Source organism: Trachurus japonicus, chromosome 18, assembly GCF_045865225.1.
Source record: "Trachurus japonicus isolate A0001 chromosome 18, Traja_1.0".
Lineage (NCBI taxonomy): Eukaryota > Metazoa > Chordata > Actinopteri > Carangiformes > Carangidae > Trachurus > Trachurus japonicus.
Window position 1 is genome coordinate 27,537,244 of NC_140924.1, and position 27,764 is coordinate 27,565,007.

Below are 27,764 nucleotides of genomic sequence, written 5' to 3' on the forward strand. Positions count from 1 at the left end.
GAAAGACAGGAATACTATACGTCACCCCACAAGTCCACAGAGGCACAAACAAAGTCTCCGCTCTCTCCAGACATTTTTTTGTCCCCACCCCCTCAGTTCCTTCCTCCTCTCATTTCCTCCTTCCACACTTCCTGTTTCCTCCTGGCTCTCATCCTTTCTTTGTTCAGCTTTCTCTCTCATGTGGCACATTTTTTTTCTTCCGCCGTTGTTTCGCACGTGCGTGTGTGTAGGTGTGGAGATGTGTGTGTGTGCGTAATGGATCTATTGTGCCAACAGGGGATTCTACTTATGAATCAAACTCCTCTAATAGAGCATAGCTGCCTTTGAGATGACATAACACACACACACACACACACACACACACACTGTGGCCGTCCCATAGCCCCCAATCATTCATTCATAATAATCTTCACAATCAGTTATTCAGAATGAGTGATGAAGGGAGAAGAGGGATGAGTGAAAAATGGGGAGCGGGAGGGAGAAGGTAGCACTCATTCACTTCATGTGAAAACAAAGCAATTACAGGCATTATTAGTGTGTGTGTGTGTGTGTGTGTGTGTGTGTGTGTGTGTGTGTGTGTGTGTGTGTGTGTGTGTGTGTGTGTGTGTGTGTGTGTGTGTGTGTGTGTGTGTGTGTGTGTGTGTGTGTGTGTGTGTGTGTGTGTGTGTGTGTGTGTGTGTGTGTGTGTAAAGATGAGATCAAAAGCAGGAGCCCCAGCTGGCTCTTGGCTCTCCCACTGGTTTCATTTGGGTTATCACCATTGTCCTCTTATTGATTGTGTGTGTGTGTGTGTATGTGTGCATGCATCTATGTTTATGTATGTGTGTGTGTGTTCCTTTAATGCAAAAGGTATTTGCAGGAATGAGAGCATAAAGGAATGCTTTAGTTTACATAGGTGCATTTTCAAGAAAACACACGTGCACGCCCCCCCCCCTGTAATAATGGAAAACATTATACACATGTGCATCGGTGCACAGGCTCAGAGAAAGTTTCCTAGTGTGCACTGCAGTCCATGGGACTTATTGGAAGAGAAGCAAGGAGTCAGCCGCTGTGTGGGAGTTTAAAAATAGCAGTAACACACACGCGCATGTACACACACTCGTCAGCTCGCAGCTCAGAGAGAGAAGAAGCAAAAGGCATGCGAGCGGCTGAGCCTCGTCCCCTTTTCCTGTCTTTTCTCTTTTTTCCAGTTTTTTTCTTTTTCCTTCTGTCTCATCTGTCCTTTTACCTCGGCTCTCTCTGCTCGCTGTGCTCAGAACAAAGAGAGGCAGAGGGGAGGACAGAGCAACGAGGTAAGAGAGGAGCAAGGAACACAGAGAGGTGGTAAAATTGAAGTGAACAGCCGTGCCTCCGTGGGAATCAAACTTGCCAAGTTTGCATCAGCACAGTGCCACATGCATATGTTTGGGTCAGTCACGTGTGTGTGTTTGATGTTCCATCTGCAGGGCTCTGTGTGTTTTCAAGTGGCAAAGTCTGCATATATTGAAATGTCTGTGGCAGATAGTGACGCTGAGCCTTAGGATGAAAGAATTTCAGTAATCTCTCTCTCTCTCTCTCTCTCTCTCTCTCTCTCTCTGCTTCACGGGCTGAGATTTATGAGGATGCTGAAAAACTGAAAGCTCCAGAAGGAAGGAAAAACTGAAAGGGAGTAAAAGATTGAGTGCAAGGCTAGAGCAGGTGTCATGGTGAATAACAGAACACACTTTTACTGCCAATATTTATCTGTTTACACAGAAAAGTTCCTCTCCCCTCTCCTGTGGGTGAGTGTATGTGTGTATTGCATGCAGCACACTGCAGTTATTATCCCTCCACAGAGAAGGAGAGAGGTGGAGGAGTGACGGAGAAGTAGAAATTTGATGTTGGAGATGATGAGAGAGAGAGACAGAGGGAGGAGGAAGATGAAAGGGAAGAAGAGAGAGAGGAGATGATTATGCAGTTTAAGATAATGCTGGCTTTGAAGAGAGGAGAGAGGGAGCTGCAGGGAGAGAAAGACGAAAGCAACCAAGATGAATTTTCTCTTTCTATTCCTTCACCTGCACTGTCTTTTTCCATTCCACTCTCTTACTTTGCCTCACTCTCCTGCTGTGTCTCTCTGTTATGGAGTTATTTTTAGCCCTGACTTTTCTGTCTGACTGCCTGAGAAAGTGTGGAGTTACATTCTAAAATAAAGGTCTAGATGGCAATTCTGTCTTTGTCAAATGAGTCTCAGTAAAGGAGAAAACTAAACTCAAAACAGTTCAATTCCCAGGCTGACTCTGGTTCTGTGCCTTTGATGTGCTGCTGAAAATATCTCCAGTTGAGCTGCACATGCATAAGACAACACAAGACGTTTCAGTGCTGAAGGCAGAGATCAGTCTGATTTCATACAGGACGTAACAATGGTTGTCACCATTAGCGTAACCTTCCTCTGTTAAGTCATACAACTGCACACAATCAGTCACATCACAACAGTTCTACTTTTATTTGTAACACTCACTCAACCACACATGCACTTTTTCCCCCTCCTCTTGCTTCCTGTCTCTTTTGAAAGGTCGGTTAAATGTGTTTCAAATGTCATGTGTCAGGATTAAAAATCTTAATAGAGACACCTTGTGTGAAAAGCCTGGCAGTGTCAGACTGCTGCTGTGTCCCGATGGGAGTTGCTGATATAGACCTGTGTGTCCGCAGTGTTGGTTGTGTAGTCTGGCTGTTAAATAGTGCGTGGCCACAGAACTGAACACAGATCCTGCTTTTCATTATTTTGAAGATGTGGACATTTTAAGATGCAAAGTTTTTCTCTAACAGCAACAACAGACACCGGCTGACAATCAGCAGGAATCTACTGTGACATTAAATGCATGACATGAAAGACTCCTCCTCTCCTCTGTTGCTGCAGCATCAAGCAGCACTCCACCACTGGAGGTTTAACATTCAAACAGACACCAAAAGGAAAAAAGAAAAAATCACTTTGTCTGGGTCTGGCTCTGTCGTTAATTCCAACCACACACTCACATGTTGCTTTATTGATGACTCTCAGCCAAGAGGTTGAGCCACTCCAAGGCTCCAGTGATCAGGCTCCCTGTCACACCACGGTCTGATCAGATGTGTACTACCAGTGTGTAGCAGTCAGTAGGTGTTAGTCCGTTTGTCAGTGTGTGTGTGTGTGTGTGTGGGAGTGAGAGAGACGGGGACATACTTCTCCTAACACTGTGAGAAACAGGAAATCAGAGGAAGCCTCTCGTTAAATTGCAGTTTCCTTTGTTCTTGTAGCCCCACACTTGACTCGTGGAGATGGAGTTTGGACCAGAAGTGAACTATCACTCCACATGGCAAACAATTCAAGTTGAAGGAAGTGGCCAGGTGCTAGTACGTGTCAGTGTCTGCTCTGTACTTGAAAGACTTTCCATTTGTATATCACTTTGTTTTAGTCTTTACAGTTTAAGTGTTTAGTTTAAGTAAATGTTTAGCATAAAGTTGGTTACTTGGACATTTGATAAGACAAGTTCCACAGATCAGATGTATCCTTTTTCTCTCCCCATACTCTGTCAGGCTCTCTCTCTCTCTCTCTCTCTGTCACTTGGATTTGACCTCTCGGGCAGTGACCTCATCAATAAGGCCTCATTTGGGGGAAGGGCAGGGTCAGTGGTGTGTGTATATGTGTGTGTGTCTCCGTGTTTGTCTGTGCATGACCCTGATGGGGCCCCTAGCATAGTTCGATTAAGAAGAGGAGGGGGACGAGGGAGGGGCCGTATGGGCCCCCCATTTTCCACCATCTTAGGTTTCTGTCTATTGACTGCCATGGCCGCCCCTCATCTCATGTCTCCCCTCTCCCACCCTGTGTGTGTGTTGGTGCGTGCATGTGTTCACATGTACAACGTCTGTATCTCCTGTCCTTTCTCCTCATGGCAATCTCGCAGGTGGACGAGACAATCACTCATTCTCATCTCTCTCTCTCCCTCTATATAAATCTCTGCCTGTCTGCGTGTCCTCTGTCCCTCCTCCCCTCCCTGCTATTCATTTTCTCCATCCTCCTCCTCTCCCTTTTCCTGTCTCTGCCCTCATCCTTTTATTCGGTCCCACCCTCCCTGCCTTCCTGCCTTCCTCCGGTCAGGTGAGAGGGAGGTGAGGGAGGAGGAGCAGGAGCAGTATTAGCCTCACTGTCTGGAGCCAGTGGTAACCTTATATCTCGGCACAGAGAGAGGAAGGCTTGCTAGTAATTTGAGCTTTAGTGATTGTACATTCAACACAGAGGTCATTTTTGTAGACACTGGATATGTGTGAATGCACACGCACACACACACAAACACACACACACACACACACACACAGTCTCTGCCTTGTGCCCAAATGAATGCATACATCAAGCAAACACATTAGAAAAACATATTTTCTTCCCACTATCAGTGATGTAATCCCGGTGCAACGTCTCCATGGCGATTGTCCTCTCCCATCCTCCGGAAACAGAGGCTTTGAGGTTTGTGGCTGATTGGTTTGTCCAGGCAGCTGGAAAATGGAGTTTAGTCAGCTCAGTGCCCTTGGGCTGTTACATGCTCTAACACACACACACACACACACACACACACACACACACACACACACACACACACACACACACACACACACAAATGTACATATAGTACACATACTCTGCACAGATAGATGAGCTGGAGGAAGGATTAGAGAAATGGGAAAACTAGGAAATGGAGAAATTGATTCATTAGGAGTTTGAAAAAACAAAGCTAAAAGGTGGAGAACATGCTGGACTCAGTTTTGTGATATGTTGTTATGAACTGCACTTATGCATGTTTTCTAACTAAACAATGAATCCTTTCAGCCTGACACTATTGTGTGTCATTCTTTGCAAGGTTTTTACACAGCTTGTCATGGAAGCACTCATACTAATGAAGTAAGTTCATTCCAATGTGTTCATTACAAACATGGAAGGCAGAGAGATACAGAGGTAAAACCAAGAGCGACAGATGGTGAAGGGAAGAGAAAAGAACCGGAAAGAACAGAAAGAGATGTGTAGCTTTGAGGAATCTACAAAAGACAGAGAGATGATGTGAGGGAGGTTTCACTGGGTTTTAATCAGTCACAGCAAGTGATGGTAGAACAGAGTTCATTAGTTAGTGGCTCTGGGCTGAATGCTGCTGTTGCTCTCTCGCCTTCAAGTTGCTTGTCACTGAAGTCTGATCCTTTTTGGCCTCTGATGCAGCTGCTGAGTTTATCTCAGTCAGAATATGTTCTGCCTTTGATTCAGAGACTTTTGCCTTTCACGTTTTCATTGATGTTGTACGTTAAGTTTAGGAAACTTGGCCCAGTTTCCTCACAGTTGGGCCAGTTTGCCCCTGATCCCTCGACCTGGTTTGATTTGTTGACCCGTTTGGACACACTGCCCTAAATCTGGGACACAGGAGGCGTTCAGAGCTGAGCACATCAGATGTCGTTGGCTCAGACTGACAGTGCTTTAACTCATTGAGTGCCAACCACGTAATTTCTCGTTTTTCGTTCCCATGCGTTGAGTGCCAAAAACGAGATTTTTCGTTTTTTGCTTTTTTTTTTTAAATTATGAAAATAGACACTTTAATACACATTATATGTAAATTTGGGGACTCTACGACGAGCAGAACTGAAATAGATGACGATCAAAGTCACATGACAGCTCATGATCTGGAAGTTTTTATCATAACTCAGCTTCTGCAAACGGAGTTCTGCATGCAGATGCAGCGCAGATGCAGCAGCTGCTCTGCTCTCACCTGCGCTGCTGCTCCAGCAGCTGGGAGCTGAAACAGGAAGCTCTCAGCCGACTGTCCTGCCCGGTCTTCATCTGGAGCAACACCGTGTCCTCCCCAAAGTCCTCCCGCGGTAAAATCTGATGGTCTCTGGGCCAAAGCAGACCGCCGTCACCGACCCGTACCACAGACGGACCGCGACCACCGGCGGGACCGGTGTTCCCGAGCCGCTGTGGCCGGCAGAGCCTCACGTTCCGCGGCGAGAGGCTGTGACACGGCACGGTGCGTCTGTGTTATTGTTGTTTAGTGGCGCCCCCCCCCCCCGCCCCCGATGGTGGTTTTGTGAATAGAACAACAATTGTTGTATATATTTATCTTACACGAGCCCTTTGATCCAGAAATGCGAGTGTCAGAAGAGCGACAGACACAAACAGAGCACCTTTCATAAAAGACGCTCTATCTCCTTTTCTAGAAAAAAAGGAGGGATTTTGGTGAAACCCAGCCATGTTTAGCTTGACTTTTCTCAGGAACGGAGGCACGTAGAAACAAACGGTTTGTGGTCATTTGAAGCATAAAGTTAAACCTTTCAATTGAGCTACAGTATGTGTTGGTGGCAATAATATAGAATACACTATGGCTCTACATAAAAAGTCAAAAATGGTCTAAATTGCCGGTACGCTTGACTAAAACTTTGGAAAGGAGCGTGGCACTCAATGAGTTAAAATATCCAATTAGTGAGCAGCTATACGACAACACAACAGTTGTAACAATGACAAGTCATTCCGTATGTCACTATTCATTTCTGATATTTTGCAGACCAAGTGATCAGGAATGTGATTTGTAGAGTAACTCAGGATAATTAAGCAATACTACCCGAGGTTATACAACTATTACCAACAAAATAAAATGTACTATAATCAAAATATATTCATGTCGATGGACAATTTACTCTCAAATTTTAAAGGTTTTTGCGAGTGTGCTTCCCGTTTCCATGGAAATACATGGGATCCGACTAATAACTGAAACACAATCTGTCACGTCAGTAGACTCCATGTGTAATGGAACGTAGTTTACAAATACAGCAAATAATCTGACCGTTAGTAACGACCTAGCAACAGAAAATATTTTCTAGTCCCAGATGAGTGAACTCTGAGCAACGTGAATGTTTTATCACGGTCTCCGACATTCCCGAACTAAATCAATACTTCATAAAATGGGGAAAGTCAAACATTTTGATTACTCCAGATTATTTAAAAGCCCCAAAGTCGCAAAACAGAGAGACAGAGAAACATAGAGGTAATCAATCACCAGGCCAGGTTTTTAAAAACATTTTCACTGCGGACAAAAGTGTCTCTCCGACTATGTACACACACTGAAGGGAGAAAACCCTCTGGGCTAAAACGGGGCAGTTTACAGCATATTAACTAAAACATGTTGATTTAACTGTTGTATAAATATAAGTTTGGCAGCTGACGGGAACGCTCTACAGGAGGTTGATGTCATTTGTGATTTATTTTCATGAGTAAAATAACGTTTCTAAAAACTAAAAATCCATGTTACCATGGAGATGAATACAACATTGTGACATAGTGGAGTAATATTTTTAGTGATGAGTCAGGTGTACTGTCATGCTGATTTAAGCACATTTTAAATTTCTTGTTGACCGATCAGATTGCTTGGTCAGAATACTTGTTGTATAATATAGTTTCTTTGTAGCACCTCTGGTGACAACATGAAGCAACGTGATGATGATGATCTGGTCTCTGTGTTGGTTAAATTACCTCACCTGTTTGCTTGGGTGGGGGTGATGCAACCCCACTGTTTCACAGTGAGTGATGGTAACGTGCCAAGACAAGTAGTAATACAAAACCACAAGCTGGGACATGAAACACTGAATGTAAACATCGTGTTTGTTGACAAGAGAATCCCACAGGGAACCTTTTCTGAACTTGGCCTAACTTAATGTCTAGTAATCACCCACAATTCAAAGAGCCAATAGCAAAAGCAAAGTTTATTTTAGCCCCACTATTTGCTCTGGTGTCTGTGCAGTGGGCCCCGGGCCACTCCAGCTCCGGTCAGAGCCCAGACGGACCCCCAGCACACTGCCGGGGTGAGCCAGCCCTCACCAGGCTGAGGGGACCAGATGTGTCAAGTGGTTGAGCTGGGGGGACAATGTGCCCCCCGGGGCCTGTTGAAGTGCCTTGGGGGAGCCTGGACTGGATCTCTCCACCCCCTCCCTCAACCCCCTGTCCCCCTCAAGCCGGGGCTTTTCCTGGGCAGCGTGGCACAGTGTGTGGCCTGGCCCCGAGCCAGAGCAGCCAGCCTGCCTGCCTCTGCCAGCCTTCCTCCCCTGAAACCAGAGACAAAGCTGGGTCACGGCCAGACACTCCACACTCTGTGTTTATCTCTCCATCATTCCCCTCCTTCTCTCTTTTTCTTCTCAGTCATTAGAGGTCATTCTGTTCATTTTCTCTGTCTGTTTTCGTCTTTATCACACTATTTATCCCTTTAATGTCCAGTATGCACTTTCTTCATTTCTCTTTTCTTTTCCTTTTGCTTTTCTTTTTCAATTCATGTTATGTCTGCTTTCATTTCTTCTTTATGTTTATCTCACCATCTCACTCTGCACCCCTCCTAATCTCTTGTCACTGTTCAAGGGCTTCATTTCACACACTCACACACACATTGTTCCTTACATTCAGAGTCATAGGCAAACTTTAACCACCTACACACACACACACACACACACACACACACACACACATCCACCACCAACCTGTATATTCACATGTGTGTGCGCACACACACACACACACACTCTCTCTCTGTCTGTCTGTCTGCCTTACATGCTCTCACACAACTTCCGACCCACTTTGCATTCATAAACAGTGACAATCAATCCACCCACTACACACAAACACACACATCCACACACACAAAAAAACAAACGTGCATCCTGACTTTTCCTGTTGAAACATACAACCCAGCTGAACACATCCCCTTCCCACCTTCCCACACCCACGCGTAGGTGCCCCCCTCTCTCTGCAATGTGTGTGTGTATGTGTGTGTTACAGTGTGTCTGTCATCCTGTCGCTGTGTGTGGGCCCCACATCAAACCAGCTGCCTAACCAATAAAGGCTATAGCACTAGCCACCCGGCTCAGAGCAGCTAGCATGCATCACTCACTGAGTGTGTGCGTGTGTGTGTGCGTCCTCCACAGCCACCCACGGTGCTGCCACTAACAAATCTGGTTGACTTTATGAGGAGATGAGTGGTTCTTTCTCACTCTTTCTCTTTGTCACTCTCCCTTTACGCCCGTACCCTCGTTTTCAACTTTGATTTATTTATCTTTCTCATTTGCACTATTTGACTTTCTCTCTGTCTCCTTCTTCCTACACTTCCCAGCCTTTTCATCTTTGCTTTGTTTACTCTTTTTCATTATTTTCTCTCTCCCACATCTTTCTAATTACCACACTGTCTGTCACTCTGCCTGTCTTGTAATGACTCCTAAACCACAAGCTTCACACCTCACATGAAAGAGCAGAACACACACACACACACACACACACACACACACACACACACATCCACACACATCCACACCAACCATGGTGCAGAACTTACTGTACACAAGCACACGTACCCACATTGAGCTACAGAGCACACTAGTTTGATTCACCTCTAGTTGTCAGTCATCTGAATTATTTTTAATGTGCTATATAAGAAGAAGAAGAAGAAATGTCTTCTTCTCTGTGGGGGCCACTAATGCTAATAACTGTTGGTGTTTACAGTAGCACAGGGTTTTATTTTGACACTCTCCTGCATGATGGTAACATATTTTAGATTTCAGTTGTACAATCCACTGGGGTGCACAGTAATTGACTTATTTGAAAATGACACGAAAATGACTTAGATGTATGACTATGCATAGTTCTAGAGCTCCATGGACAAAATAACAGTGGGTGGTTAAAGAATTAGACGGTCTGCAGAGCGTCCCAGCATACACACTCACTTTACCAATTTTTACTAGATGACAGAGAATTTCAGACCAATAATGTGCTGTAGTGAAACCAACATCCAACAAACATGTCCACTTCATGTAGTGATTGGTTAGGTGTAGAGGTAGGTATAGTAAACACCTTGAATGCCTTTAACTCTTTCACAACCTCACTAATTGCTCATCACATCCGCTCCGGACCACATGTTTTTGTCTATTTGTTTACCTTTTTTCTCACATCGAAGTGAACTTTGTACATCACCTAGAAACAAACGGTCTTCATGTGGTTTAAGAGTGACTTTCCAACGTGCTCCTCGAAAAAACAATAAGTTTTTCCGTCGTTTCGTTTGTGAGTAGGAAGGAGAAGAAGAGAGCTCGGTTTCTCCAAAAACGGAGCTCCCGCTCTAGTTTCAGCGAAAAATGCACTTTTGTGTCAAGTGGCAATCGGCTCATTTTACCGGTAGCTACTCTGCAGCGTGGCGTCTCCCAAATCATTTCTACGGCAAATAAATATTTTTGTAGGCAAATCTGGGCGGTGTGGCGGCGTGGAGTGCAGCGGTGCGGGTCTCTGGCCACAGCGGAGCAGCTCCGTGACACTACTGTGTGACTGACCGCCGGCGAGTGCTTCGGGGCGGCCGGCCGGCTCACAGCACCCGCAGCACAGCGCCCGCTGCACGGTGAAAACAGCTGTGATAACGGGCTTTCAGGTCCGAGTCTCCATAATCTGTAAAAAGAAACGGTTTTGACGAGTTAACTCGTCAATGGTCGGGAAAGAGTTAAGGGAGAGCTGTCCAAATATGTGAGCTGTTATCCTCATCTACACACCTACCATAACTTTAGCAGTGTGCACTTCATAACACTTTTATTTTCTGATTTAGTCGAACAACATATTGTACAAACCATTTACTTTGGCCTTCAGTGTTTGACTCTGTGTAGAGGCTCTGGGTTATTTTGATGAGTGAGAGTAGAAACAAGTTAAAATTTAAAGTGAAAACAGATGAAAATGTATTTGTAGGAAGAGTCAGTTTAGCTGACATGGCAACTTTACTGAGTGAGTGGATCAAATCCACACATGGGTGCAGGTTTGGTCCATGGATTCATGTTGTTTGTGGCAAATTCTGACCTGGATCTGCTTCCACAGCAGAAATTGAGATCAATCAGATCAGGCTCTGTTTTCCAGTCTTCAAGTGTCCAGCTCTGATGAACTTGTTGTCACTGCAGCCTGACAGGAGAGGCCAGCGTGGTCCTGAGCTGTTGGACCTCATCCACCTTATTATCTGAGTTCCAGTAGCCTTCCTCTCCCTGATGTTTGAGGCTGAGGCTCCTGACCTGTCGCTGCAGGATCTCACTGCTGCCCTATGGTTGTCATATAATTGCATGAATGATAATAATGATGAGGTGGTGTGTAAACAGTACAGTAGCACATTAAAAACCAACCATACAGTTTCTGTCTCAATCTGCCTGCTAATCAGCACTGAGCACGTTAACACACAGACCCACAGCTTCATGCAGTACCTCTGTAAAATTGCATTATAGTTGAGATGAATTACATTTTATGTGTGTGTGTGTTAGAGGCTTCAGTTGCATTCTGTTGAGGCTAATGCAGCGTGTTATATTAGATTATTCTGACATTTTCTGTCTCACAGATGTTACAGACTTTAACAGGATCATTTTCTGTTCCTTCAGGTCACTTCTTCTTTACAAAGCAGGCTAAGACTGACTCAGGATCAGTTTTTTAAGTTGCTTTGCAGACAAAGGAGAGATTGACCAAAGGGCAGATAAAAAGGTCTCTCTGTCTTTTTTCTCTGTCTTTGTTTTCTGTCGTTGTCTCAAGGGCATGCTGTCTTGTTGTGGATTTGCTGTGCGAGTGTGCGCGCACACACACTTCTGAAGAAAAGTGTGTGCGTGCACAGGCAATGTAATCTTTTTAATTCTATGCAGTGTTTGAAGTTTTCCTAGGTCGGCTCCAAACTTTAACATCAAACGCTCAGGTCAGCCACCCTCCCTTCATCTCTGTGTCCTCCTTCTCCCATCACCCCCCCTCCTCCCTCTCCCTCTCTGTGATCTGGTGAGACTAGCAGAGGGGTGTCCAGCAGATAAAGCGGGGGCAAGTAAGATTAGACAGACTGACGCCCCAACACACACGTACACTGACCACAGACACGGACGGAGCAACAGAGTTTGTGCAGTGAGTTAGAACGACGGCTTCATGGAGCTGCATGAGTCCAGAACAATGTGAGTGAACAGCTGGTACAGTCAGTTGTTTCATCATCACTCTGGAACCGTGTTTGACACACAGGGCTATTTTTAACCCACAGTCAGACCCACAACCCACTAGGTGACTCACAAGTCACTACGGGCCAAACACACTCACACTCACACACACACACACACACACACACACACACACACACACACACACAAACTGAGGATTTCCACTTAGATGCACGTGGTGGTGAAAAAAGTCTCACACACTTGTTCACTGCCGGAATAACAAAAGTATATGTTTGTCTCTGTTGCTACGGTGTCTGTTTGCCTGTTTATGTGTGTGTGTGTGTGTGTGTGTGTGTGTGTGTGTGTGTCACGTGCCTCTCAGGCAGACGCTGAACAGCTGCATGTGGTTTGTGTTTGAGTATCTGACAGTGGCTGGCCTCTCCCTCTCTCTCTCTTCCTCCCTCTCTCTCTCTCTCTCCCCCATCCCTCTCTTGTATGGACACATGGGTGAACCCTCCTCTTCATTCTCCAGCTATCAAAGCAATGACCAAATGACAGACAGACCCACACACACACCCACACACACACACACACACACACACACACACACACACACACACACACTATTTCTTTTGTGTCTTGCTCTAAGAGGAGCCAGATGCGAAATAACATGCACATGCTTATTTTCAACTGGTGTGTGTGTGCATGTGTGTTTGACTGTTCCTTTGTGTTCACAAGTTTCCTTTGTTTCCTGTGTGTTTCTCTAATTGTCCACACAGCTCTGTGAGCATGCAATAAGACAGCATACTATACATGAGTAAAGTTTTACGTGTGTGTGTGTGTGTGTGTGTGTGTGTGTGTGTGTGTGTGTGTGTGTGTTGTCTCCCCTGGTTACAGCGCTGGTTGTGTCTCAACCTCCTGTCTTTTCTCTCTTGCTGTGCTGACTCAGCTGATCTGGCACATTTAACAGGGTGTGTGTTGCAGATCCGGCAGCGTTTAATAGGGTCTGTGTGCTTTCTGGGCTCCAAACCCTGGTCCAGTCAGCCAACAAGTCTCTCTACACAGAGTTTGTGTGTGTGTGTGTGTGTGTGTGTGTGTGTGTGTGTGTGTGTGTGTGTGTGTGTGTGTGTGTGTGGTGTGTGTGTGTGTGTGTGTGTGTGTGTGTGTGTGTGTGTGTGTGTGTGTGTGTGTGTGTGTGTGTGTGTGTGTGTGTGTGTGTGTGTGTGTGTGTGTGTGTGTGTACTGTGACGCCAGTTCTGGAGGAGTCCTTCCAGTATAGTGTGCTGTCTGCTGTGTGGTCGTTCCATAGGTGCAATGTGTGGATGCATGTATGTTTGTGCGCATGTGTGTGTGCAATAATGTATTGACCTTGTCTCTCACTGCCAGTTCCCAGAAGGTTGATGAATAAATAAAGGCGTGACGCCTCCAGTGAGCCTGTCTGCTGCTAGCAAGACACAATGACACCACAGGCACATACACACTGCTCTCTCTCTCTCTCTCTGTGTGTTAATGTGTGTGTGCTGGGCTATATTTGTACAGTGGAATAATGTTGGTTGTCTGTGACACTCTGACCCACAGTTGTGTCTTTTCTGTGCCTCTGCATTGATGTGCACCTCTGGGTGTCTCTGTGTTTGTGGGGCAAACTAGGCAACTGCCCAAACCCCTCCCTTTCCTAGAGGCACCCATGTGAGGGGCGTGTTTTGCGTTTCATAGCCGACTTAGCTGTGTTTGCAAATTGCACCCATGGCTCCTGGTGCAGATTTCACTTCAGACTTAAACACTGTGCAGCTCCACCCACTGCAGAGAAACTTTTTCATCATTGTGAATACTCAGCTGCAGTGTTCTTCAGACATATTAGAACAAGAAGCTTCACATGATGGAGGAGCAGCACTGTCCCCAGACTGAGAGCCCATGAGCCTGCTGTGGTGGACTGGACAGAGCAGCACATTCATAGGAACCTCTGAATCAGTGTTGGAACAAGATCTGAGCAACATTTGATTTCTTTTGTAGAAAGAACACAAGTGTGTTTTTTATTTGTTGTGTGTGCTCCAATTTCAAAAACACTAAGACACTGAATCTTATTGAAGTAAATGTTGGAAAACAGAGTTGCTCTACAGCTTTAACCAGACGCAGGACCAACTCTATGAAGTGCTTGAAACACTTCCAGTTTCAGGTGATGATACCTGACCAATGGTATGGACGGGGCCCCTACTGTAAAGCTAAATCTTGGCCCGGGCCCCTAAAAGCCCCTAAACGCCCCTAAAAGCTTGATGTGTATGGTTCTGTGTGGAAAAGCATCTTCAACAGCTCAGCAAAAAGCCACGTAGAGTTAATGCAAAGCACACACACATCTTCCCTCACGCCCACTCTGTGAGCATCTACACACCACAGTGAGGTGGGAGTGGTCAGAAGATGAAGTGCCGGACCACTGCTGAGGTCATCAGGGTTAGAGCTCTGCAAGGTCAAAGGTCAGGTCACATAGTCAGGCCTCTGCACGTGCCCAAAGCAGGTCTCCTAGCAACCAGGCAAAGGGAGGAGATGTTTACGACTGTGCGCTGGCAGAAGCAGTCCGAGTCTAGCACTAGTTTAGGAGTTTGAACCACCATGCAGCACATGCTGCAGCATATTGAACACAGTTGTGGGATTTTCCTTCTCAGGCTGATTTAGAGCATTTGCGTCATTTGGTCGTCTCCACCCACCGAATTTCATTGCATTCCACGCTCTAATTAGAACAACAAAAAGCCTCATTCGCAGAACATCACCCACTGTATATTCATCCACTCACATGACGTACCATGATGCACTAAGTGACAAAACCAACTGAAAGGCACATTTAGGTGCAGCTTTCCCTGGACTTTTCCCGAACAAAGAGATCTTTATTTAACTTTAGATTTGTTTCTTTTTTAGAACATGTCCTAATTTGTAGAACTTTACACCATTTAATCCACACTTGCTCCTTTTCAAATAAACTCGTGGCCCTCGCCAGAAACATTTAGAGGCTTTTCAGTGTAGGGCATCAGTATGATGGCCATTGACTGGTCATGTTTTGCTTTCTTGCCTTTGTGTCTCTCTATTTCTGTCTGCATTATTTCACTGTTACAGACCTGAGCCAGTCTGAAAGGACAGCACCACGGCTCTCATTAAAAGTACTATAACTCATAATAATGGCTGTCATGAACTCAAGTGAGCTGTGGCCTTATTAGGAATCATAAATCACAAGGTGGTAGGCAACTCTCGTCCCTAGACAGGACATTTAGCTTTTTATTGTTATTCTCCACCCAGTTCTGACATTTATTCACAGGTTTTTGTCTTTTCTCTCCTCCCAAGGCGCCTTAAAATTGTTCTTAACGGTTATAACAAGTGTTATAATTCTTCCTGAATTTGTGTGCATTTTCTTTAGCACATCATTTTTCTTTGGGGAACTTACACGTGGTATTCATAAAGGTACGTTTCTGTTTGCTCATTTAATGAGAGAGTTACTACATGTAGTACATAGCATGCAGACAACTTTGATGTGGGCTTACAGGTTTAAGGTCACAGTGATTTAAGTAAGCAATAAATTCTTTCATGCCCTGTCTGTGTCCCTCTCAGACACACTGCTCATATAATGACGTGTCCCTTTTGAGGTCAGGTTGCACACATCAAAGCCAACTCAGTAGCCACTTTGAGCCATGCACTTTTCTCCATAGGTTTGGATCAACTTTATGTGTCTAGGTCACGATTGAGTCACCCCAACAGTCTGACTACTGTACATGGGGCCTGGTAGCGTTTCTGTAGCGATGCTGCAGAGCTCAAGTTAGAACTGATTGCTATGACTAAAGGGTACAGCACAAATAAGATTATATATACACATTAGAGAGATGCACATCCTGTCCAATTGAGACGCTCTGTGAATGACTTATCATTTCTGATGTGAAATAAAAAGGTTTTTAAAATGGCTTCAAGTTTATATTAAGTTATATGGTGTATAGCATTGAACAGACTCCATTAAGTTTTAATACCTCACCTCCTGTATGGACCTGTGTTCACAGTATTCTAGGTATTCTAAGTATTTCTAGTATGTGTTGTAGTTTGACCTGTTGTTTGTCATGTGAAGCTCTGTGTTGTATGCACATACTCACAGATTCCAGTTTGTCAGCATCATACCGTCTCTGCCACCAATTTGTCACAGATTAGTTAAACAGCAAAATGAGGAAATAGTCACATCTCACACCCAGACAAACACATCTGTAGTGTGTGAGAGCTATGTTTATATTTTATACACCACTCTGAGGATGTTTTGTCTAATAGTAATTGTGAAATAATAGTTAAATAGGAAAAGGTGTGGAGATAAGAGAATATAAAAAAGGAAATTCAAGTGAGTAAGATGTGATGATGGGACAAAGAGACGGAGCAGATTGGAGAAAAAAGAGTAGAAAGGCGACAGAGAGAAGGGAGCATATGGATGGAGGAGGGAGCGCAGAGAAAGAGAGGCAACTAATTAAAGTAGGTAGAGTTTTAGTTGGGTGTTGATTCCACCAGGAGTAATGGTCCCAGGTGTGTGAGATGAGGGGAAACAGAGAAGATGAGGGAAGGGGAAGGAAACTAGGTCTTCACACGCCATATGTTCTCCATCTTCCCCCTTTCTTCTGACTCTCTTTCATTCCCTTTCATATCAGGCGTTGCGGTGGCTCACCGCGACGAGCCGATCTTGAATTGCTTTTCTTCTTCCTCTCCATTTTGTATTTCTCCCACAGTCTTCCGCAGCTATTGCTGTGCAGTGTAGGTTAAGTAAGGTGACAGTGGGATTGAGTGGGTGGAGGTTTGGAGACTGAGTGATTGTGTGGCTGTTTGCATATGCTTTTATGTGCATTTCAGAAAGCCTCTGCAGCCTCCATGATTTTTTTTATTTACTGGGGATTTGTGTCAGCTGCACCCTCTGCAGTGTGGATTCACTGTATGTGCTGTGTACTATGTTGTTGATTGTGGATTTCTTTGCATGCATCGGGTCAGACTACAGTTTAGGATTGATTGGTAGATTGTGATAGACATGCATAAACCTTATCAGACGGTTAAAGTCCACGTCTCAATCCTTGACCACAACACGGGAACAGACCATGAGTTCAAAATGACATGTCATCTAAAAATAGCTCTAAACTCGCTCACCCTTCCCTCAACGCAGCCCCGCTCTAGCCCCCACCCCCCTCCGATGTCACCAATCTCTCCACCCAGTCATGAAATGCAAGCTACTCCCACTGTACATTCCACTGAGAGGAATGAGCCAACTCCCCTGTAAATTAGAGAGCGGGGGGCTACTCATTGTTTTCTTCCTTACAAAGGCAGTTAGCAAACCAGAGTGGAGCAGCAACTAAACAGTGGTCAGCTGGCTCTACTGGCTAGCAAGCTGGAGGGAAGCTGCTGCTGCTGCGGCGGCGGTGGCGGCACCAGGTTGGAGTGCCTCAAGGCTCCATCCCGAGGCCCCTCTTTGGTCTCTTTTTTTTCTCTCTCCTTCTCTGTTGTGACTATGTGCATGTGCGTCTGTTTTGTGTGCCCATGTGTGCACCCTCAGGCTGTTGTCAGGCAGATCACGGGAGCTGCTGTGAGTTAGCCTGGCTGACGTGTCTACCTACATATGTCTGTTCCCTCAAAAAGGTGAAAGTAGGCAGGAGAAGGAAAGGAAGGAGACAGGGGATGGGAGGAGGAGGTTTCAACAGAGAGATGGAGTCAATGCATTCCTCAACGTGCACAAAACATGTCCGCAGGGGAACTGCAAGCCCAGCAAGATTCACAGACTCCCAGCATCTTAAAACAAGACTCCTCTCTCCTCTCCCCCTCCCCTCCCTTGTTCTCTTCCCTCCCCTCCTCCCCTCTCCTTGGCCCTGAAGTGGTTTAAACGAAGGGATAATCTGTGGAGGAATTCCAAAAGGCAGGAATCCAGGGATTATCCAAAGAGGAAAATGGCAGATGATGGAATATTTGAGGGTTTACCTGAAATGATTGCTCGGATTTTGTGCTTGGAGGTTTGAATTTGTGACAGAATGATTCATTTCAGTTCAATAAGGTAATAAAAATTGACAAAACAATACAACGGCCTTAATAGGATTCAGTTACTTGTGTGTGTGTGTGTGTGCGTGTGTGTTATAGTACTTGGTGGTCAGACTAGTGAGGACTCGTCAGACTGACGCGTTGCGAACTGATGAATCCCCTTGGATAAGAGGCCAAACTTCTTCCTAGACAAATACAAGTCCACTTGCCTTCGATCCATTTGTTGCCCAGAGATACTTGGTGGTGGCCTGTACTCTTGTCTCCAGTAGCGAAGGAAATCTGGGAGTATTTCAGGGGTTTTTCTCAACACTTCTTTAAAAACAGTTACAAATTGAAGGAGCCACAGATAATCAAGTGCACCCTGGTGCCAGCAGGGGTTGCTGGCTCAACAATAGTTTTTTTTCAAGCTTTTTACTCTCACTTCCCGAACTGGAAGTGATGCGTCAGTAGCACTGTCACTTCTGAATCAATCATTTGCATTTGGAGCCTCGGAGCTGCACTGTGGGCCTTCCTCTCCAGTGTTTCCCTACTCACTGAGCACCACACCTGCTCTGCCAGACTATCAGGTCTCACACACTCATTAATATCAACAGGTTACTAATGATTTATTTGCACAGTGCGAGCATTGCAACACCCGTTATCTTCAAGTATGACATCCTCCAGGACCCTCTCATTCTTCAAAGTCAGAGCAGTGTCGGTGATCGGTGGATGAGAGAGCAAGAGAAAAGTGACGGTGAAGCACGAGGGAAACTCACAATACACAGAAAATACTAACATTTCAATTCTAAGTGAACAGATATCAAATTATCAGCTCACTGTTGTACCATCATTTTTGTACAGACACAGATGAGATAGGGCTGGCTGCATGATAAATCAGACCGAGACTAAAGATAAGCCATAAGATATTATTATAAAACTCATCACTCTTTTCCCTTGGTATATAATTAGTGCCTTTTAGTTTGTTGTATCAGCCTAGCACTGCAACATCCCCACAATCCCCCTGGACTTTATTTGACCCTCTTAATATGGCACAAGACCCTGGTGGCCCTTCGGATAAATATAGGTTGGCAGCAGGACGGTGTTTAAACGCTGTTACAGTATCTGTGTGTAGCTGTGTTATTGTAAACAAGCTGCATGTTTGAGGCTTAGCTCCTCCTGTCCTACTTAAGTGGTCGATAAACAGGCTTTAGCTTTAATTATGGTGATGTCTGATATTGCGCGTTCTTACATCATGCGGGTATCTTGTTTGTGTATTTTTGTCTGGCCGTGTGTTATTTGTGCCTGTCTGTCAATATTTCTCCAAGTGTGTGTGTGTGTGTGTTCATGTCTGAGGATATAATGACAGTGAGTGCACGTCTTGTCTTGCAGCTGTAATCACTATCACTCTGTGAGGTTGGTCAGTACATTGGGTTCTGCTCACTTTATCTGTGTGTGCGTGCGTGTGTTTTCATATCTACAGGGAGAATTACATCAGATGTTGTGTATTTTTAAAATGTCTCTTCATATGTTCTGCTACATTGTCTTCTTGTCTTTGCCGTTGATTAATATTCTGGCTGTGGCTTACTCTGTAAATGAGCCATATGTGTTTCCAGGGAAAATACTAATGGAACTTTTTATACTTTTTATACTTCAGACTTACTTCACTCATCAGTACAAGGACAAAAGCATCAAAGCACAAGTCACAGTATATTAGCACAGACTTTGACTGAGCAATTTAAGTTATGATGCCTGAGCCATGTTTGTGTCATAAAAAGGATTTCAAGGAAATGTTGCACTTGAGTCTCAGATATTTGTGAGACAGCTGAGTTGTGACCTGAACCCTCCACTGCCAGGAGCGTGTGGACCTTCCTGTGGCTGAGCCAGGTTTTTTTTCCTAATCGTATCTGCAAAGCGACACGCATAAAGAAATATTTATGAGTTTGGAGCGGAAAACTTGACCGGCTTGCACAATCCCACCCAGCTCCTTGATGAACAGGAACACCGGCTGCGAGCCAGGCCTTATCACCTCCAACATCGGTGCCAAATCTCGCCGACACTCCTGTGGCTGATTGGGAGCAAGTCCCTACAGCCAGCTTCTTAAGGCTGGTCTAAAACCTGACACTGCAAGAGTGGAGGCTTTCAGAGCAGCAGAGTCATGCCCTTGGCTCTGAAATGAAATGAAATGAAATGAAATGCAATGCAGCTGAATGTTGTATGTATGTGTGTCATTTCTTATTTCTGTGTTATGCTTGCTTTTCAGGTACAGGCGATATCTGGCCCACCCAGTTCCAGTCAGTACACACCCTGAGTGTGCACAGCAGTGGCAGGTAAGAAGAACAAGCATATCTGTGTGTGTGTGTGTGTGTGTGTGTGCGTGTGTGTCTGTGTGTGTGTGTGTGTGTATTTCTACCCTAATAGATTATCGATGCACTGCTGGGTTGGTTGGCTACAGCAGACAGTGGAAATGGGCCTGGTGTCTCCTGAGGAAACAAGATATCTAACACACACACGCAAACACACAGAGCTAACACACACATACGGCGGACACAAACACAGACACACTGTGACTTAGTAGAAAGAAAATCTCTCATGCGCAGGACTTTAAAGCACATTTTACACACTTGCACACTTACATACAATTAGACACAGCACACACCTGCTGGGTCTTTAGAGGAAGCTGAACTCCACTCCGCCTGAATCTGAAGATGAAAGACGTGGAGAGGAGAGACAGGCAGGAGGGAGAGGAGGAGGAGGAGGAGGATTAGAAAGCAGAGGAGGAGAGAGAAGGAGACGGGCAGGGAGGCAGAGGACAAAGAAAGACAGCAGATAAAGAGGAAGAGGAGGAGCAGGTACGAAGAGTGATAGCCAGCTCTGCATGCTCCCATCTCTCCTCCCTTCCTCACACTCCCGCCTTTGTGAACAGATGGGTGGAGGTTTGGAGAGCAACAACAGAAAATAGGGGCACACACACACACACGTACAGTATAGACACACACACAGGCAGTCACACGCCACCGCACACACCCTCCCTCCACCAGACAGATGTGATACTTTGCATCCGTTGTTGCTCTGTGTCTCCTTTCTCTCTGCCACTATCATATTTACATATCACATGGTCGCACTGTGTCTGTGTGTGTGTGCATGTGCATGTGTGTATTTGTGTGTTGCAGCCATGAACTAGTCAGGGTAGACAGGTTCTGCAGTCTCGTACCCACCAGCAGTGCAACAAATCTGAATTGAGATCAGTGATGTTCCTGGACAGAGAGACAGACACGGGGAGGGAGGGAGGGAGGGAGGAAGGGAGGGAGGGGAGAGAGGCTCCAGGCAGATGATGAATCAGATGAACGGAGGGAAGAAAGAGATAAGGCGGGATAAAGAAAAAGGAGGATGAGAGGCAGGGAAAAAAGAAGGCATCAAACTTGGGAGCCCTGTGGGTCTTTGCTTGCAGAGGGAGTTGGGCAAATGGAGGCATGGTGGAGAATTCAAATGTCTCTGTGCCAATGAGTTCACCAGCAGCCAGGGCTGGATCCATCGCACATAACATACAACATACACTGTGCCTGCACTGGGAACTGATGAAATCTGTGTCACGTGCTGTTACATTTTTAAAGCTACTCTGGGGATTCTTCTGTTGTTGGCAACTTCAAATGACACAGAAAATGTAACAGTTTGACATTTAACAACTTCACCACCTTGACATACTGCAGGCAGCATCACACCAGACGACCATGATCGCTGAACAGATTGCACCGGCATCACATGGAGTGTTGGATGAAAATATTACAAGCTAGGACAGGAAGTCGCCCAGCAGAGCACTGTATACAGGTGTGTGTGTTACAAATAGCCCAGAAGCAGTAAATAGCAATTGCAAAAATGACAGTTTCAGATCCATCAGAATGAAAAAATAAGTAATGGATCAGTGATTATCGATCAGTTATTGTTCTGCTGTTGGGACTTCTTTTGTCAAAGTAAGTACTTCTCTCTCATGTAGTGTAGCTAGACGTCATACACAGACCTGCCACGTGTGTGTGTGGTCAATATATTGTCAGCCTTCTGACGGTCATGGTGGTCAAATGTTCTGCCAGCATGGACTCTGTTCCCAGTCAAACAAGTTTAGTTTGATCTGAGATTTTCTCTCCAGCCTGACCACCCTCCACTCTTGATTTGCTTACATCCGACTGCCAAGTGAATTTTACGCAAACTTTTAAAATATTGGAAAAAAGGGAAATGTAAATATGGCATTTTCCACGAGTCAGTTTGAAGGTTATGAATACAGCCCTTTAATGTCAGACTGCATATACCACAAAGACTGAACAACTGTTGTGAACTGGGTTTTATTGATCTCTTCCATCCTATCATCATCACCATCATCATCATCATCATCATCATCCCTTACCTTTTCTATAATTACACTGGAGCCTTTATACCAAAAAGACTCCAACAGTTAAAGGAGTAGTTTGACATTTTATGGAGTAAAAGACATCAAGACTAACGAACAGTGTGTTGTCATCACTGGGACTCCTCTGAGAACCAGTCGACACATCAGGAGGTCACCACGGCAGCCCAGATGTTCCAGCCTTGTTCTGACACGCTTGCATCCACACACAGTGTTGGACAAATCTATCACTGACCAAAAAAAGTCAGCTGCTTTTTTTTTTCTTTTTTAATTGAGCAGCAATTGATCAAGTAGTGCCGTCTCCAGTCGGCTTCATTCCACCGGCTCAGCCTCTCTCTCTCTCCATGGCTCCCTCGAGTGAGACTTGCTGCAGCGAGGAATCAACAGCAGAAGGGAAGGAGAGATATTCAATGGGGGAGAGAAAGAGGGAGGAGGGGAGGAGGGGAGGAGGGGTGTCGGGAGAGACAGTGCCTAAACCAGTGTTAATTGAACACAGCTGTACCTCGTTAAACATTAATTGGCAATTAATCAGCTCTAACCCCCCCCAGTTGAATATATCTCCAATATATCTTTTAAGAGAGAGAGAGAAGGAGAAAGAGGGAGAGAGAGAGAGGAATAAAGTAAATTATTCACGGTAGCACAAGGAAAGCCTGTTCTAGCTCAGCCTCCCTCTCCCTCTCTCACTCCACTTTTTTCTTTCCTCCATCTTCTCACTGTTCCTCTCCCTCTCTGGGCTCCATTCAGCCCATTAATCTAGTTTTCTGCCTTTATCTCCGCTTCCTTCCCCTCATCCGTCTGTAGTTCATCCAAAGATGGAGAGAGAGGGAGTGAAAGAGAGATGTCACAACAAGAGGAGGAGGAAGAGCTGGAGGGGAAAGAAAGGATGGAGGATGAGGAGAAAGGAGAAAGGAGAGGTCCTGATGCTCCTGTATGGAGGGAGTCATAACGAAGGGAATATTAGTGAAGCAAACACACTGTAATGGGAAAACCACACTCAGCCACACATTCTTATCACAAACATCTTCATCTTTTTCCTTCTGTAGTTTTCAGCCTCCAACATCTGGCCTGGTCCCTTGGCTGACTGAGACCTCAGTGCTCTCCTGCTGTGTTTTGATACGGCCCGACCCACAAATTAGATGGTGATGTAGATTTGAATGGTTTTGTTTCTGACATCAGAAAACTCAATGAGCAGAAAATCCTGATTTAAAGGCAGGTGTTAGTTCAACCTGCTAAAAGGGAACTGTCGACATCTGCACCGTGTGACAAGTAGCACTCTGTACAGCGACAGTAGTTGTGTTTTCCCATCGTCACTAGAGCCCTGTTCATGTGACATGTTGTCCCAACACGTCTGAAGACATAAATGTTTATAGCTGCTCTGAACAGTCTCACTCAAGGGTGAAAGGTTGAAGGTGAAGGGTGAAGAGCCTGCTGTCAGAAGAGTGATAACCGTGCACACTTTGAGTCTTTCTTTGACACATTCTGCGTTGCAACCCCTCCACACTCATGACATCAGCTTACTGTGTCCCCCACAAGCTGCCCAGCAAAACTTGAGAGTGAGCGTAGTCAGATTGAGCAAGCTAGTGTGGATGTTTTGTGAGGGCGCCCCGTGAGAGCTGCTGTACAGTAGTTTATATCCAGCATATGTGGCCACAGGCACTTTGTGTTCCTACTGTAGACTGTTTGAAGACACGGTGTGTGTGCTGTAAACCCAGTCAGTCCTGCAGATCCAGTGCGCCCGGTGCTGCTGGCTCTTACGTAAGAGTGCCGACTACAGCAACAAGTCTAACCTGCAGTGCACTGACACACTTTCTTTTTCTGCCGCCTTCCCTGGATCTGTCACTCCACCTCGGCCCCGTTCACACTTGTCTGCTCTCCCTCAAATGTTGCTTATTTCCATCTTGCGCAATTAAACGCTATCTTTAATGCTTTGTTTCCTTCTGTCTCTTTTCATTATCTCTCGCTGCTTCCTCTCTCTCTCTCTCCACTCTCTTTATCTGTGTCACTTTGGCTGCATCCCAAAATTCCCAGCTATCACTCACCCTCTGCGTTTCTACCTCTCTTTCTCTCTTTTTCACTGTCCTCTCTATCAGTGGCATCTATCTGCCCACACCATCTAAATCTCTCTTTCTCTCCCTTGCTCTCTCTGTCTGGGCTCCAACTCAAATATTATAAATGCTTTTGCACGCTGGCCAGGGGCCAAATCAGCAAGGCGATAAATCAATACAGTGAGAGAATTATGTAATGTGCCACCATATTGACTGGCCCTCTCTCCTTCTGCCCCTCCCCCCTCTCTGGGTGGTTTCTTCCTCCGCTCTTTTTTCTCTGTCATCGACTCACCTTGTTTTACTTCACTTTGTTTGCCCCATTTAACCAGAGAAATTGTCAAAGTCTAATTTACAACCTTTGCCTCAGGGTTAATATTTGAGTGAAGGCATGCTCCATACATACACTGACGAACAGGTTCACACAGAGTACAGCTGCTGTCGTCGGCCAATTATCACCAGTCGGAAGTGACGGTGGAGACATTCCCAGTGAGATCTGGAGACAAAGTTTGACTGAACTTTGCGAAACAAAAGGCTCAGCTCAGGAGGAAACCATCTTGTGATCTTACATGCTGAACATTTCAGCTGCCCTGTGAGTGTGTTGTTTCATTTTGTTCTTGTGCAATGCTTAATTACAGTACACTGAGGGCCTCGGGCAGTAGACTAGAAATGAAGGATGGAAAAACAAAAACCATTGGCTGGTGTACAGTATACAGTATGCTCTACTGGTGCAGAGTACTTGTTAAACTGCAGCATTAGGTTGTGAGTTCAAGCCTCACCTGGAGAAGAAGATCTGTTGCCCAGTGGTGGCTCAGTGAGGAAACATTTTTGTTGGTTTGAGTCATGGCTCTGACCTTTTCTGCATGAAGTTAGGACTGAGGTGTTTCTGCAGTAGTTTGCTGATTTCTCACATTTTGGTGTTGCCTCTGCACTGTCAAGTCTAGCTACTCACATTCATGACGCCGATTAATTCAAGTTTTAATAAGGCAAACCTTCTCCTTAGTATTTCAGTTGCTTGTTGGTTTGTCTTCAGTGATATTGGATTTCCCTCCCTGTGTAATCAATCAGTGCTCGATGCACAAGGCTGCAGAAGTAACTGCACAACATATTTTAAAGGTAGCGTGCACGCTGGCTCTGCCCAGAAAGCATTTCTTTGCATTCCCTGTACAGAGTCATGTTTACATGTCTCTTGGCAGAAATGAAATACATAATTTATACATAAATATAACATTTCCAAACAACATTCTCCTGCCATGGAACAGCTGGAGCTCTCAAGGTTATTCTAGTTTCATGCGCCCCAATCAGGAATTTAACACACTGGCACAGTCATTGAGGGATTATCATCTTATAACCAAAAACCTCAGTTAAATGTCTCAAAGGATCTGTAATAAAAACTATGGTTATGCTTATTATAGTCACTGTAGAACAGCGTAGGTTTGGAGGCATATGCTGATTGATCTGTAAGAACAACACAAAATAGACAAAGAAGCAATGAATTCTGGGGACATGTTTTGTCACTGAGTGGATGGAAACGATAAAACAGCGTCACACACCAACTGCTTCTACAAGGTTTGAACAATTGACCTTTTCACACAGTTATGTCAACTCAGACACACAGAGTTCAAGGACATTGTGCATCAACTGAGATCAAACTAATTAGAGGTGGTTATCAGCTGTAACAGTGCATCATCCATTCCCATTGCAGCTGTTCTCTGATGAAAGGTTTTCACTTCAAACAGCTCTGATTTACGCACGTTCGCATCAACGCACATGCCCAATGCAACATCTGTATCCACGCACTGCGCATCTGTAGGAGCGCTGCAGCAGCAGCTGAAGTCATCCTCTCTCACAGGGCAGAGACATCCAGCAACTGGTGCATACTCAGCTGCTGATCCTACGGAAAGTCCTCAGTTGTGCCTCAAGTCTTTCTGTCTGTGTTCTCTGTTACCTCTCTGTTCTGGTCATGCAGTCTGGAGCTGTGTCTCCTGGTGTCCTGGCGTCTTTATAGAGAGAGGGAGGGAGGACGAGGGGGGGGGGGGGGGCCGTCTATAGGAGTCAGTGAGTGCAGTCACAGTGCTTATATTTCCTCCAGCCTATGCCCTGGTCAGAGAGTGCAGCGGCTCCATGCTGTAGTTTCCATACCGTCACCCCTCACCCGCCCTCTCTCTCTCCCTCTCTCCATCTCTCCATCTCTCCCGGCTTTCCGACTGTACTTTCTCTCTCCTCTGGAATTCCATCTTCCTGCACGTGGCTGACACTCAAGAGGGCATGCTGTGTGTCTGTGTGTGTGTGTGTGTCTGTTTGTCTTTGTGTGCGCGTGGGTGTTAGAGTGCATGTGTCTGAACGTGAGCTATAGGAAATATCTCCCAATGAAGAAAAGGAAACATGAAGTATGCTGTGTGCGTGTATGTGTCTGTGTGTGTCTCTCTCTGTGCATGTGTGTGTGTCTCTTTGTATGTGTGTGTAACATGCCAAGTGGGCACTACTTGTTCCACTGTCCCAGCCTGTAAGCTCTGTATAAGCCAGAGTTACTGTGCCTACTGTAAATGCAGTACACTTTGTACTGACACATTTAATGAAGAACACAGAGCTGAAATATATCTGAACAAAAGATGATTGTTTGGAAACATTACATTAGACGTTCTAAATGTCATTTTTAATGGCTTTGGTTGTTTTTTTCATTTGCCTGGCTTCCTAAATCCCACACTAAGTAATATTGATCTGGAGGCATCCACTAATGTTAACTGATTTCCTCAAGGAAATAAAAGAATGAGAAAAAACAACTGGTGAAAGTGGAAGAAGGGAAAGAAATCTATACTACCATAGTGCAAAGGGAACAACATTCATCCTCTGAGGAGACATTTCAGTGTCTTTTATGATTTAGATCTAATGTTTGTAGTTTTGGTCATAATCAGTCTTATCAAGAGAAGAGGTATCAGCCAATCAGCCAGGTTTTAACAAAACCCAGCGCAGCCAACCCTCTGTTTGTTTTGGCAGGGAAACAGTAGTTAACTGATGACATGATTACCCAAACTGACCGTTGTCAACATCTATTACAGGCTGACTTCCTGGTTCAGCCTTGTGCTACCAGGTGTGGTTTGGAGGGACACACCTTTGGTTCTAGCTCCAAATGAAGTGACAACCTGACTGAACCATTGACCTGGTTTTAATCTGATCATCAGACTGCTCAGGTTTCTCAGGTTTCTTCAACGATCCTTGAAGGCTCAACACCAATGACACCAAGACGCACGTAGAGCTGAGTTTACAGAGAGGAAACGTAGTAAAGCATCATCTAATCTAATTGATTTAATTAGCAACAGAAATTAGATGTAGTAAACGCAAGCAAAACACTGAAGGCATGCTGTCAGCTGTCAGGAAACACAGGAGCAGAGTTGCTGAGT

The 27,764-nt window shown here is 45.2% G+C and overlaps 1 protein-coding gene across 1 annotated transcript in view; it reads left to right on the plus strand.

The window, feature by feature from the left end:
• kdm6ba (lysine (K)-specific demethylase 6B, a) overlaps window positions 1-27,764 on the plus strand; it is a 92,229-nt gene that overhangs the window by 16,517 nt on the left and 47,948 nt on the right. Inside the window, exon 4 of the mRNA XM_085759799.1 lies at window positions 20,186-20,252. The gene's annotated coding sequence lies outside the window, so the exon portion shown is untranslated. The remainder of the gene's footprint in view (window positions 1-20,185; window positions 20,253-27,764) is intronic.